Source organism: Lolium rigidum, chromosome 1 (genome assembly GCF_022539505.1).
Source record: "Lolium rigidum isolate FL_2022 chromosome 1, APGP_CSIRO_Lrig_0.1, whole genome shotgun sequence".
NCBI lineage: Eukaryota > Viridiplantae > Streptophyta > Magnoliopsida > Poales > Poaceae > Lolium > Lolium rigidum.
This window is the reverse complement of record NC_061508.1, coordinates 195,271,497-195,284,537: the sequence shown is the minus strand read 5'-3', so window position 1 is coordinate 195,284,537 and position 13,041 is coordinate 195,271,497.

The following is a 13,041-nucleotide window of genomic DNA, read 5'->3' as shown; positions in this document are numbered from 1 at the left end:
TGGATGGATTATCTCTGAGTATGCTCGACGATAAGTTGTGGGAGAGTGATGATCGGTAGCTCATCTATGGTGGGTGTGTGATGATGGCTCTCAGATAAGTTGTGGGATAGTTGCATGTGTTTGTTTGACGGCTCCCCCGGGTCCTTTTATATAAGAACCTAGGGTCACGGGTGCCTAGCCAAATCTCGCGTGGCAGTAAGCAGATCCTAACCAGATATTACATATCCAATGCAACGTTGGCTACAAAAAAATGTTTTAAATAGCCAGCTTAGCGGCGATATTTTTTAGGCGCTAAGGAAGCTATAGCGATGCTATAGCGAAGCTAAGTGATTTAGCGTTTTTCAATAAAACAAGAAAACTCTTAAAAATATTAGGCATCAAACATTCATACCATCTAAAAATATAACAAGAAATTTAATGATTTAATGGTACAAAACTTGTACTCAATAATTATGATGATTTAGTAATAAAAGTAGTGCATAAATGAATGTTACATAAGTAGATTTAGATTTTAAATTTCAATGTTAAAATATTTGGTCTTAGCAGGAGAAATAGGGATTTTCAGTCCTATTTAACGTTTTAGCGCGATTTAGCGAGTTATTAGCGAAAGATTCTATTTTACGCTAAAAATGCTGATCTTTTTTCGATAAAAGGAATATATTAATAACGAGAGATACCAATTACATCCAGCTTCTGCAACAACGCAATACCCTAATGGCAGTACGGATGCACACAACCAAAGAAAGAAAAGTAAATTAAGTAAATAAAATCCCACTATGGTATTCCAGCTCTAGCAGCAACAATACATCTACCACCAAGACAACACCCGAACTCCAGACTATCCAAAAGCGGCGCCTCCAGGAAGGGAACAGTGCACAAGCACCATCGTCGCCCGATCAAAGATCTTAGGGTTTCACCCTGAAGATAGTATCCGCTCTCAAAACAATGCTTTCAACAAGGTTATTGTCAGGCACCACCAATTAAGACCAGACATTAGATTTTTATCCTGAAAGGTAAGACTCTAAACTTCACCTGTATTGCCGCCCCCACTTACATACTGCTACTGCGGAACCAGAACACCAAGAAAGTCCCTCAATAGTGCAGAGAATCAAACCTCCATTGCTAGTCCTCCAATCCAGCCTTCATGATATTCTACGTCTCTAACTTCACCATGGACTAAAATGTCACATAATGACAAGAAAGAACAGAGCTTCGCACGGCTCCCTCCAGAACCAAACGGTCAGAATAAAATCATGGGTGTGCACGACCGAATACCACCCGATCCAGCAAACTCCAGGCATAAGGTGCACTGTTACATTCGCCGGTGGAGCCTTCCGGAACTCACCACGCCGGCCAAATCAAGAAGGATCGGCCTCGGGAAGGTCTCCATCTTCGCACAAGAGGAACCCTAGGATAGCCGCCTTTATTAGGCAGATTAGCCAGGCCTCACACCACCGCCCGCCGGTCGACACCCTCCGCCGGAAGAGGAGGCAAGCCTAAGAACCGAACCACACACACGCTTCGGCCCAAGACTTAAAGTGCTTATCTTTAGCAGGAGTCTTGTGAATCTGCTATAGCGAAGAGGTAGGGTGCTATTTAAAACTTTGGTTACGAAGCATATAATGAATAATCCTCGGCTTGATTCAGACGTAGCTTGTGCTCTCACACGGGATCCGAGCAGGCCTACACCAATCGCTCGCACAGTTGGGCCGTGCCAGGTGGTCCTACTTCATGCTTTGTGGGCCAAGCTAGGGGCAGGAGCTTTGATTTTTTTTGTATCTAATGTAAAAAATATGGCATTTATATTTGGGGCGGGGGTGTAATTTCACATGATTGCCTCCAGGCATCGTTCCAGCACCCGTTGGGAGAAACCCGAAGATTATCCAGATCTAGATACCCCTCTTTATTTGTTGGTGGTTAAAGAAGGATGCATCAAGCCGGGTCCTGAAGGTCCTACGGGTCATACTAGTGTCCAGGAGCCATTGGAGGTACGCGATGGACATGGTATTCAACACGGCAACACCGTCACACCCACGAAGCTAAATGGAAAATTAGGACGGAGTTCGAATCTCAGAAGTTAGTGCGGTTTGTTCTGCGGGGAAGGCATTTGGTTTCCCCAAGTGGCTTGAGATCAAGGAGGCGATTAGGTCTGGAGGAGATGCCACCCTTGTACCCGTGCAGTCGATGTTGCAAAACTTGGCCCTGGCGGCTCGATACTCCTTTTATTCTTGTGATGCACCTTTCAGACTGTATTCTAAAAATCGACCTAGGTGTAATGATGTTAATAACAAATTACACGGGCACGATAACCACATGCTCCTCTCCTGGTCTAAATCCGCCGTTTTTTTCCAATGTTTTATTTTCAGATATTTATTTAATGAAAAATTATAATGCTAGGCAGAACGTTTCCATTTTACTCTCCTGGAGCGGAGAAGACTTGTTGGCCATCCGAGTTTTTACCGGGACGTTGGATGACAATCATCCTCAAAACATGTTAAAGTACGTTGCGACGTGGTAACTCTTTTTTAACGTGAACCCAGCCAGTGGGATCGATTTCCATTATAGAGACATAACGGAAAGAGCTGCAGCAAATATCCAGCAGCAGAAGAGGGGTGGAAACCGCTGCCTACTGCTAGCGTTCGAGAGGGAGCAAGTCTCAAAAGAGTCCTGGATTAAAAGTACAAGGCTCAGGAACAGATGAAACAAAAGAACAGCCCCCTGATTGAACAAGGTGGAACGATGGGACCAGGCTAACATGCATCTAATCCTCCATAACAATAGAGGGAAAAACTTCCAAATTTCATCTGTCATCAGCATCCTTCTTCCAAGTAAGATATCAAGCATTGCCATCACTCCGACGATTCTGATCTTCATTGTCATTGGGATTAGGTGCATTACCACGAAATAGATTGGATCCTGAAGAGTTTGAGCAGCCACTCGCCACCAGGTTGTCAGCTCTGACATGTAGCATATCCTGATCTGCAGAGTTATGTAAACATGCCTAGTATTTCATAAACACAACAGAGTAACAAATTAGTTCAATGGGGGATTTGATCAATTTTCCATCAAAACAAGCTTTGTTGCGCAATTTCTAAATTGCCCAGCAGATTGATCTAAACATTGCGACTGGCAGGGAAGAAGTGAGGAAACCACTAGAAAAATTGGGAAAATGAAGCAGGTCTATTTACAACACCAATTGATCTGCCAACACAGCTCCAAACATATTTAGCCGTTGCACAAGAGAAGAAAATATGGTGAATGTTGTGGGTATACTTCATAGGTGTACCATCGACAGTGCCTAGATCCGGCAAGCCCGGGTGGCCCACAGACGGTGGTGAGGCATGTGGCCCATCGGGCGGCCCAGTTGCTGTTGATCGTGAAGGAAGAAGTCCAGCCCAGGATCAGCAGGCCGGATCCGCCCCGACATAGGAGTGACCCGGATCCATGGAGGCCCATGAGGAACCCGGATCCAGGACGACGTGTACGGAAGGCGGATCCGTGACGTGCACGGCAAGATATTGTACCGTAGTTAGGCTACCTGTAATCCGGCTAGGACTCTCCATGTAAACCCTAGATCCGTGCGCCTTTATAAGCCGGATCCCGGGAGCCCTAGAGGCACAACCACAACTCATTGTAACAACGCGAAAGCACCCAGATAATTCCAGACAAGCAGCAGTAGGCCCTGTCATCGTGCGGGTGTTCGCAAGCTGGGTAACTCGCGTACCACCGTCCCGTGTGCACTCCGCCCTATGGCCCCTACTTCTTCTTCCCCTCGTGAGGATCCCTCCTCCGAGGTATCGTCGATTAGGCAACGACAGTTGGCGCCCACCGTGGGGCCTGCGGCGTCTGGAGGCCGGAACCGGGAGGGTTCCGCCATGGGAAGCTACGACGACACCATCGCTGTGGGGCGTGTCCTTTACGCCGGAAATCTGCCGATCGTCCCTCCGGATGAGTGTTGGATTCCGGCTAAAACCGACCCCATCAAGCTCTCCATCGTCCCGGTTGGCGGCATACACATCTTCATCGGGGAAACCGTCGATTCCGACGGAAACCCTCCGGTAAGTAGCGCCGACGCGACCGCCGCCGAGCGGGACGCGGTCGCGAAGATCCGATCCGAGACGCCGGAACTTCCTAGCGAAGATTCCGCCTTAGATCCGGAAAAATCAAAACCCACCCAATCCGCCCCGAGCGGGAAGTAACGGTGGAAGACCAATGCAGATCCGCCTGGGTCTCCCAGGTGTTAGAGAAGCAAAGGTGTCACTTCGTGCACTTTTTGGCCCATACCGCCGGAACCGCCCCTCATGGAGTCGGAGCTGGTCCCGAGCAGGTCGAGGCCCCGGAAAACAACGCTGCTCCGGATCAGCAGGAGGCTGTCGGAGAAAGCGAGACTCCGGCTGAAGAATCGATTTTGGGTAATCTGAGCCCAATTTCCGGAGACTCCCCGTCCATGGAATCTGATGACTTTGTCCGCAAGCTAGGGGAGTATGGTTTCGGCGACCAGCCCGAAGTCGACTCCGCCCAGCCTAAGCGGGTTCTCGCAAGCGTAGCGGCGCTTGGAGAAGACGGATCCGAAGCGGCAGACACTCAATCCGACCCCCAGCCATCTCACCATGGATCTCCGATGTCGCGGGAACGGCCCCGTAGGGATCCTTCCTCGGAGAGCCTCCTGTCGCCTGAAGAGATAGTTGCACAAGCTCGCATGGATTTGGTCGCAAAGTCAGACGTCCTCAATAAGCCAATAACTCCTGGCGATGCCGCAGATCCGGAGGCTTTAGAGGCCACCAGAAAGGAGATGCTGGCCACAGCCAAAAAGTTTGCCAATACTGCAGCTACTATATTGGATGAGAGGGAAGAAGCTGCACTGATCATGGATCGCTTTGAAAGACAGGATCGTGAAGTCACCGCAACGCTCGAGCAAGTCAAGAGCATGAGAGCAGAGTGGGAGGTGAAAATGACCTATGCACAGGCGGAGGCTGATAGAATCGTCAGAGAAGCAATCCCTCCCCGCAGGATCAACTTCACAACCCCTGCTGAACAGCAGCCGCTCGCTACCCCGAAGGACAATTTGGCAAGAGCTGCAGAAATTCTGAAGAAAAGTGACGAGGAGGTTGACATCAACTACTTGCGCACGCTCGTCGCTTCAGCGGTTAAACAGACGAGCAAGGCGGATACTTCGCGCAAGTTGGAATCCAACCCGGAGCATTGCGTCTCCACCGCGCGAAGGACGCCCGCAACAATCGCCGGCGAGATGACGAGTCGCGAACCGGATCCTCGGAACGCGAAGGAAAGCCAGGGAACACCCAAATCCGATCCCCGTACCATCAAAGACGCCACCGTCAGATCCGAGAAAGGGAAAGGATGCAATGTACTCCGGACGAGACAAGTACCGCAACGCCTCTCCTCCGCCTAATGGTTACCCACATCCCCCTCGCCGCCGTAGTCCAGCCGGAAACACCAGGCCTCAAGGGCATGGTGGAATTATTATCCGCGACATCGTGATGCCTTCCGGAAACCGGAACAGGGAGCGCACGCCGAAGCCTCGCCGGAATCAGAACAATGATCGTGAGCCCGAGCCTAGGAGGAGTCGGAATGAGGAACGCGACCCGGAGCCCCGCCGGAGCCGGAACGACCAGGGCAGCCAGCGCCACGACGAAGGCAGCCACAGGAGCCGGAGCCAGCACCGGGAGGGCCGGGGAGAGTCTGGAGGCGGAAGCAAGAGGTCAGATCGGCCCCCTCGCAGGTCTCCCTCACCACCACCTAGCGGTGGCGGCGGAGGTGGAGGCGGAGGCGGTGGCCGGAGATCTCGCTCTCGCTCAAGGTCCCCCCGTCACGGTTCGCGCGACGCGCGGGAACGCCTCAACGAATACAGAACCGACTACATCGGACCGAAGTGCTTTGGCGGGATGATTCGAGAGGAACCAAAGCCAAGGAGCTCCCTCAAGCTACCCGGAAACCTGAAGCATTATGATGGCACCGAAAGGCCGGATACCTGGATTGAGGATTACTACAATGCAACAGATCGCCCTTGGAATATAGCACAGCTACGTCCTTTCTACACTTAGCATATTTTTCCGAGTTACAAACTCTGTAATAGTTATACATGATCAATGAAATAAAGCTTATGGTTCACTCTTTGAGTCTTTTACCTCCTTTACTTGTTCATTTTAGATCGTGTATGTTTTTTCCGACTAAAACCGCAGAGCTGGATGTTTTCCGCCTAGGCGTGTATAAAAGTTGTGATTTCTAAAATCGTCCTTTAGGACGTAAGCTTAAGTTTTCCGATTAAGTTGTTATACTGTTGCGAACTCGTGGATTCCTAGTAGCGATTTCCGGCACCTATGCCCGGGGGCTTGTTTCCGCGGTTATGGACGGATTGCCATTGGGCTTCGTCGCCGGCGGCGAGCATCTCCGGCTAAGGTTTTCCGGCTCGTGGAAGGTCAAGCGGGCAAGCCGGAAAATAACGAGATCAGCACTTGCTTTCCGACATAAAACGAAACTTGCACATAATATTAAACGGATAGCGGGATAAGTGTTTCCGCCCCATGCATAATCGTTTCGTTCCTAGCTACTTAAGAATTTAAAGTCTTATTACAAACCCTCGCTGGGGCCAAAATGATGCAACTTGTTTCATTGTTTCAAACAGGAACTCTACTCGGAGTCCTCCTCTTCGAGCTCGCTGGTAGCTGGAGCCGTCGTCACTCGTCACCCGATCCGGCTTCGAGTCGTTTCCGAGTTTCCTCCGGAATGCTCGCTGCTGGACCCGGATCCTTCCCCATAAAACTCTGGCTCGCTTGCTCCCTCCTCTGCATCGGAAAAACCTTCGGGCAGGTTGTGCTTGTTGTACCAGAACGAGTGATCCACTCGCCTGACAAACAACTCTTCATAGCCTTCAGTTTCCGCGAGAGGGCGCTCATGTCGGAACTCTCGGGGGCTCCGCGTGCAACTTGCGCCGAGGTTGAGTGAGGGGAAGAAAGCCTTGCGGGTGGCCGGGACCAAGGAGGCGGCTCCGCGCGCTGAAGATTTCTGCCGGTCCTTGATGAACTCCGGCACTGTCGCATAAGATTGGTCATCGTATCGATGACTGAGGTTTTGGCCTTCTTTAGCGACAGAGCCGTGGCGATTCCGCGACAGGCTCCAAACAGCGCATCAATTGAGTTCCGCGCTTCCTCGTATGCCTCCGTCCTCGTCAGGTTTGAATCTTTTGTCCACTCAAAGCCAAGACTTGCTGTGGAAGAAAGAGGTTCAGTTCCGTCAGAGAAAACATGCAAGATGGTCGGAGCAACGACGCGGAAAAATGCTTACGGAAGATAAGTTTGTCAATGGTTTCCGCCTCCGTTTCCAGGGCTTTGTTCTTGGCAATTGTGGAGATCACGCGGCCTTGGCTTTTCTCCAGCTTGTCGATCAGCTCCGCCTGCTCACGGGCATGCTTCTCGGAGAGCTCCTTCTTCGCCTTAGTCTCTTTGCTCGAGGATTCTTTCATAAAGTTTCTGAGGGACTCGTTCTCCGCCTCAAGCACCTTGACTTTGGCGGATAGTTCATCAAGCGAGGAATGCTTGGCAGTTTCTTCTGAAAGCAGAGGAACATATTATGTATCATGAACTATGACAGCACAAAAAGAGAAAGACCCGGATCTCGTACCTTTCAGGCGGGTCTCCAGCAGCTGGATAGCCTTTTGGCTACTTTCCGCGTTCTGGCGCAGCCCCTCGATCTCCGCAATCTGTTCAAGCACATGGATGCGCAAATCTTCGTGCAATTTCCGTGTGGTCTGTCAGCAGCAGGGAGTTAGCCGGATATTTAAAATCTTGGGGGCTAGCGAGGAATTCAGTGAGATATAAAAAATTTTAAATTTCCGTCTAAAGTACATTCTGGGAAAGCATCGGATAATACACGTTACACGGAACTATATCACCCAATGCTTGGGGGCTAGTATTACCTGCCGCACTTCCCTGTGCTTGGCGAAAAAATCCTTCAAGTCTTTCTCCAGTTCCGCGAGATCTCGCGTCTCCTCGTCCGGTTTCCCCCATACCTTGTTCAGCATCTCGGAAACCTCCGCGTGACGCTGCGCAAGGGTAAGTTTTTGGATGGACGGAGTTGGCTCGAGGCTGACTCGGGTCGCATTGGTAACTTGGAGGAGCTTGACCTTTTGCTCTTGTTCTTCAGTAGTAGGTCCCGCAAAAGCGGAACTTGGTTGATCTGGTGGAGGAATGGGTGTAGAGGTCCCCTGGGCGGAGTCGCCATGGTGGGCAGGGTCTTCAGGAAGATCATCAAGGTCAATGATGTCCTTCGGATCCGGCTTGCTGGCAGATGAAGCCTTGGGCGGAACTTCCACCTCAGGAGTAATGGGGAAAGAAGCCGGAGATGGTTTGGCCTTCTTCTTGGTGACCCTTGGGGCCTTGGGAGGCTGGCTTCCGGAACTTCAGGAAAAACATAAAAGCATAAGTACAAGTTTGATCGAAAAAACCAGAATTTGGATCTCGGAAGTAAACGCTTACCCGGAAGGCTTGAAAAAGTCCTGGATGGCAGGCTGCCCCTTGTTGCTGGTATTGATCAGCGCGAGGCGCTTCTTTTCCGCCTCAGCTTTCCGAGTAGCCGCGATGCTCGAGTGTTTCGCGGGGCGTTTCGCTGGGGGGCTGGAAGGGGCTGGCCTTTTCCTCTTCGCGGGGCGGCCGGCTTCAGGAGCTTCCGCCTCCGATGCGGCTTCTGGATCCGGGTTACCGGTGGATGGGACTCGGAGGAGATTTCCGAGTTCATTCTCCTCAAGCGCCTCGAGCTAATGCAAAGATAAATACTTAGGCAAAATTTGAAGAAAAACAATAAATCAAGTCTAGATGCCGTACCGCGGTTCCGGATCCCTCCGTGTGGATGTCTTTGTTGCATACGTGAACATGGAGTTCACGTGGGATTTTGAGGAGGAGCCGGATCCTCTTATCAATAGCGTCGGCGGACAGATTATCTTTTGTGGCGCGCATCGGATCATCGCGCCTGTGTATTCAAACATCGGGCGGTCCTCGTGTTGGAGCGGGCTGGATCCGCTTGGTAAACCAGGAGAGGGTTAAATCCTTCCCTGTGAGCCCCTCCTCCGTGAGCTTGCAGATCCGCCTTACTGCGCGGTTTAGCTGAGGCGAGTCGGAGAGGTGGGGGCACTGTGTCCATGCCGGAGTTTCATTGGCGGGGCTGTTCTTGAATGTTGGAAGTATTTTGTCGCTCGCCGGGTCGGAGACGTCCTTCAGGTAGAAGAAACCTCCGGACCAATACCTCGCGGATTCATGGCGATCGGTGTGGGGGTAGACGCGACCCGGGCGGAGGAGGAAAGTGATGGATCCGCAAGTTGGCAACTCGGAAGTTTGGCGGATCTTCTCTTTCTTGACGAGTAAAGAAATATTGGAACAGGGGAAGCTCTGGAGTTACCCGGAGGTGGCCTTCGCAGAGAGCGACGTGGTTGCTAATGGCGAGCACGCTATTCGGAGATATGTTGTGGGGTTGGAGTCCATACGTCTTTAGAATCTCCCGGAAGAAATCCGAAGGCGGGAATGAAAATCCACGCTCCACCAGTGCTTTCGTCAGCACCATCTCGTCGTCCCTTGGAGCCGGAGCTGGTTCATCTGGAACTGACCTCCAGCTTCCGGGTTGCAGGAAGCCTTCCGACTCGAGATTCTTCAATTCCATCTCGGTGGTGGTGCAGGGCCACCACTTCCCCTTGGCTTCGGAGTCGCGCTTCCGAGCTTTTGACTTTTTGGCAGCTTCTTCTGTTTGCTGCTCCGACTGGCCCGCCCCGGAGGTTTTCTCCGGGTGAGTGGAGGTTCCCTCAGTCTCCTTGCCGGAATCCTTTGAAGGATCCAGCCTGACGGGAACAAAAGGAGGAGGGGCGGAGGAGATTGGCGTCGCCATTATCGGTTCCGAGCTTGGAGGCGGAGTCGTTGAAGACATCTGAAGAAAAAGGTTGGCGGAAACTTTCCTTAGTCGGATCCCACTTCGTCTTCCCCAAGTTCATCCCTACCAACTACGACGCGAAGTTTGAGCTCGAGGACGTACCGTAATGGCGCGTGCGGTGGTCGGAGTCGCCGGCGGGAAGTTTTCTGCGCGGTGGTTCGCCGGAGTTAAGAACACGAAGAACACTGCGGCGGAGGGCTCGCTCCGGCGATGTTCCGGCGATTTTCCGGCGGGTTCCGGCGCGGCGGAGGAAAGGCTCAACGGGCGGCGCTCGGAAGAGAGGTGAGAAGGGGGTGAATGAGGGGTAAAGGGGTCGACGGCTGGTATTTATAGGCTGAGGGGATGAGATTCGTGTTCCGCATCCTGTGGTCGGAACGCAAGCGTCGCGCCGTTGGATGTGTGACACGTGTCCCAAACCCTAGCAGTAAAAATGGCTAGAGATAAGTTACCGCGCGAATCGCGCAAAAATGGCGCCAGAATTGGCAGAACCGTTTGAGTCCTTTTAAGATTCCGGGTAATAGCGTGAAGATAAGTTGGCTCTCGTTCGCAAGCAGGGAGTAACCCGGAAATATTCTTTGAAATGTCGATGGATGAAGTCCCGCAGGATGAGAGCATTTTCCGGCTGTAAGTTGGAAAAGGAAGAAAATGCAAAGTTGGAGCTCTTCAAGTTTCTCCGCGTTGCCGAGGATGTCGGAAATCTAAAGAACAAGCATGGCGGAAACTGCAGGCGAAACTCGGAGAACTCTGGGGGCTACTGTTGTGGGTATACTTCATAGGTGTACCATCGACAGTGCCTAGATCCGGCAAGCCCGGGTGGCCCACAGACGGTGGTGAGGCATGTGGCCCATCGGGCGGCCCGGTTGCTTGTTGATCGTGAAGGAAGAAGTCCAGCCCGGGATCAGCGGGCCGGATCCGCACCGACATAGGAGTGACCCGGATCCATGGAGGCCCATGAGGAACCCGGATCCAGGACGACGTGTATGGAAGGCGGATCCGTGACGTGCACGGCAAGATATTGTACCGTAGTTAGGCTACCTGTAATCCGGCTAGGACTCTCCATGTAAACCCTAGATCCGTGCGCCTTTATAAGCCGGATCCCGGGAGCCCTAGAGGCACAACCACAACTCATTGTAACAACGCGAAAGCGCCCGGATAATTCCGGACAAGCAGCGGTAGGCCCTGTCATCGTGCAGGTGTTCCGAAGCTGGGTAACTCGCGTACCACCGTCCCGTGTGCACTCCGCCCTATGGCCCCTACTTCTTCTCCCCCTCGTGAGGATCCCTCCTCCGAGGTATCGTCGATTAGGCAACGACAGTGAATATTCTTCTCCCCATCACAAAACTGACACTTTGTATTTTATTCCCATTTTCTCCTCTTCATATTATCCTTAGTAGCTATGGCATTGTGCCAAATTAGCCACAGTCAGATCTAGATTTTCATGGGAAGCTTGGCTTACCATAGGTGCTTTAAAGATCTATCTATTCCATTACTGCAAAGTTGAGTATTGATGACCCACTAGTATAGGGGGTCGCAACAGTTTTCGAGGGAAGTAAAATCCAAATTTATTGATTCGACACAAGCGGAGTTAAATACTTATAAGCCTTAACAGCGGAGTTGTCAATTCAGCTGCACCTAGAAAAGCACTAGTAACAGGGGTGATGTGAAAGCAGCAGTAATATGAGAGCAATGGCAATAGTAACACAGCAGCAGTAGCACAGAGGAGATGGCACCAGAAAGTAATCCAGTGCGTAGTTGACTGTGGAGCAATGATGATGACAAAAGGACCGGGGGTTCCAGCTATCTAAACTAGTGGTAACTCTCCAAATAACATGTGTTGGGTGAACAAATTACCATTGGGCAATTGATAATTGTGAGGGCACGACAATGCATGCTATGATAGGATAAAGTTTAATGTAGTATTTAATTGGGCATTACAACATAATACATAGACCGTAATCCAACTGCGTCTATGACTAATAATCCACCTTTAGGTTATCATCCGAACCCCTTCCAGTATTAAGTTGCAAGCAATAGATTATCGCATTAAGCAATGTGTGTAAAGTAAACAATAGAATTATCCTTAGACAAAACATTGTTATTTTCTCCCTAGTAGCAACAACACATCTACAATCTTAGAAGTTGTTGTCACTCTTCCAGAAAACAAGAGGCATGAACCCACTATCGAGCATAAATACTCCCTCTTGGAGATACAGGCAACTACTTGATCAGGGTAACTACAAGTACCGGAGAGCATGCAAGATCTTAAATAACAGTAGTATGATAATATGATGAACAATCTGATCATAATTCCACAATTTATCGGATACCAACAAACACAACACCGATTACATCATATGGATCTCAATCATGTAAGGCAGCTCATGAGATCATTGTATTGAATTACATGGGAGAGAGAGTACCAACTAGCTACAGCCGAGAACCCGTACTCTAGGGGGAACTACTCACGAATCATCATGGAGTTGAAGTAGAGGTGGTGGAGACGAGGAAGATAGCTCCGGGGGTCAATCCCCGTCCCGGCAGGGTGCCGGAACAGGAACTTCTGACCCCCTGAAACTTGTCTGGACGATAGCGGCGGTGACGGAACTTTTCATGGACAGAGGCTGGTTGTTTTAGGGTTTTTGCGTTGAAGGGAATTTATAGGCGGAAGGGTGAGGTTGGTGGCCACCTGGGTGGCCCACTCCATACCATGGTGCGGGCCCACCCTTGGCTGTGCCATGGGGTGGTGTGGCTGCCCTGTGGCGCCTCTCCGTCTCTCCTCCGGACTTCGTCTTCGTGTCGGGAAAATAGGAGGTTTGGCTTTTGTTTCGTCCAATTCCGAGAATATTTCCTATACAACTTTTCTAAAATACAAAAAAAAAGAACTGTCACTATGGCATCTTGTCAATAGGTTAGTTCCGGAAAATGCATGAAAGTGCCACGAAGTGTAGACAAAACATATAGAAATTGGTGTAAAACAAGCATAGAGTATCAAAAATTATAGATACGCTTGCAACGTATCAACATCCTCAAGCTTAACTCTTGCTCGTCCTCGAGTAGGTAAGTGAAACAAAAATAATTTTTAAGGTGACATGAAGCCAACACAATCTTGAT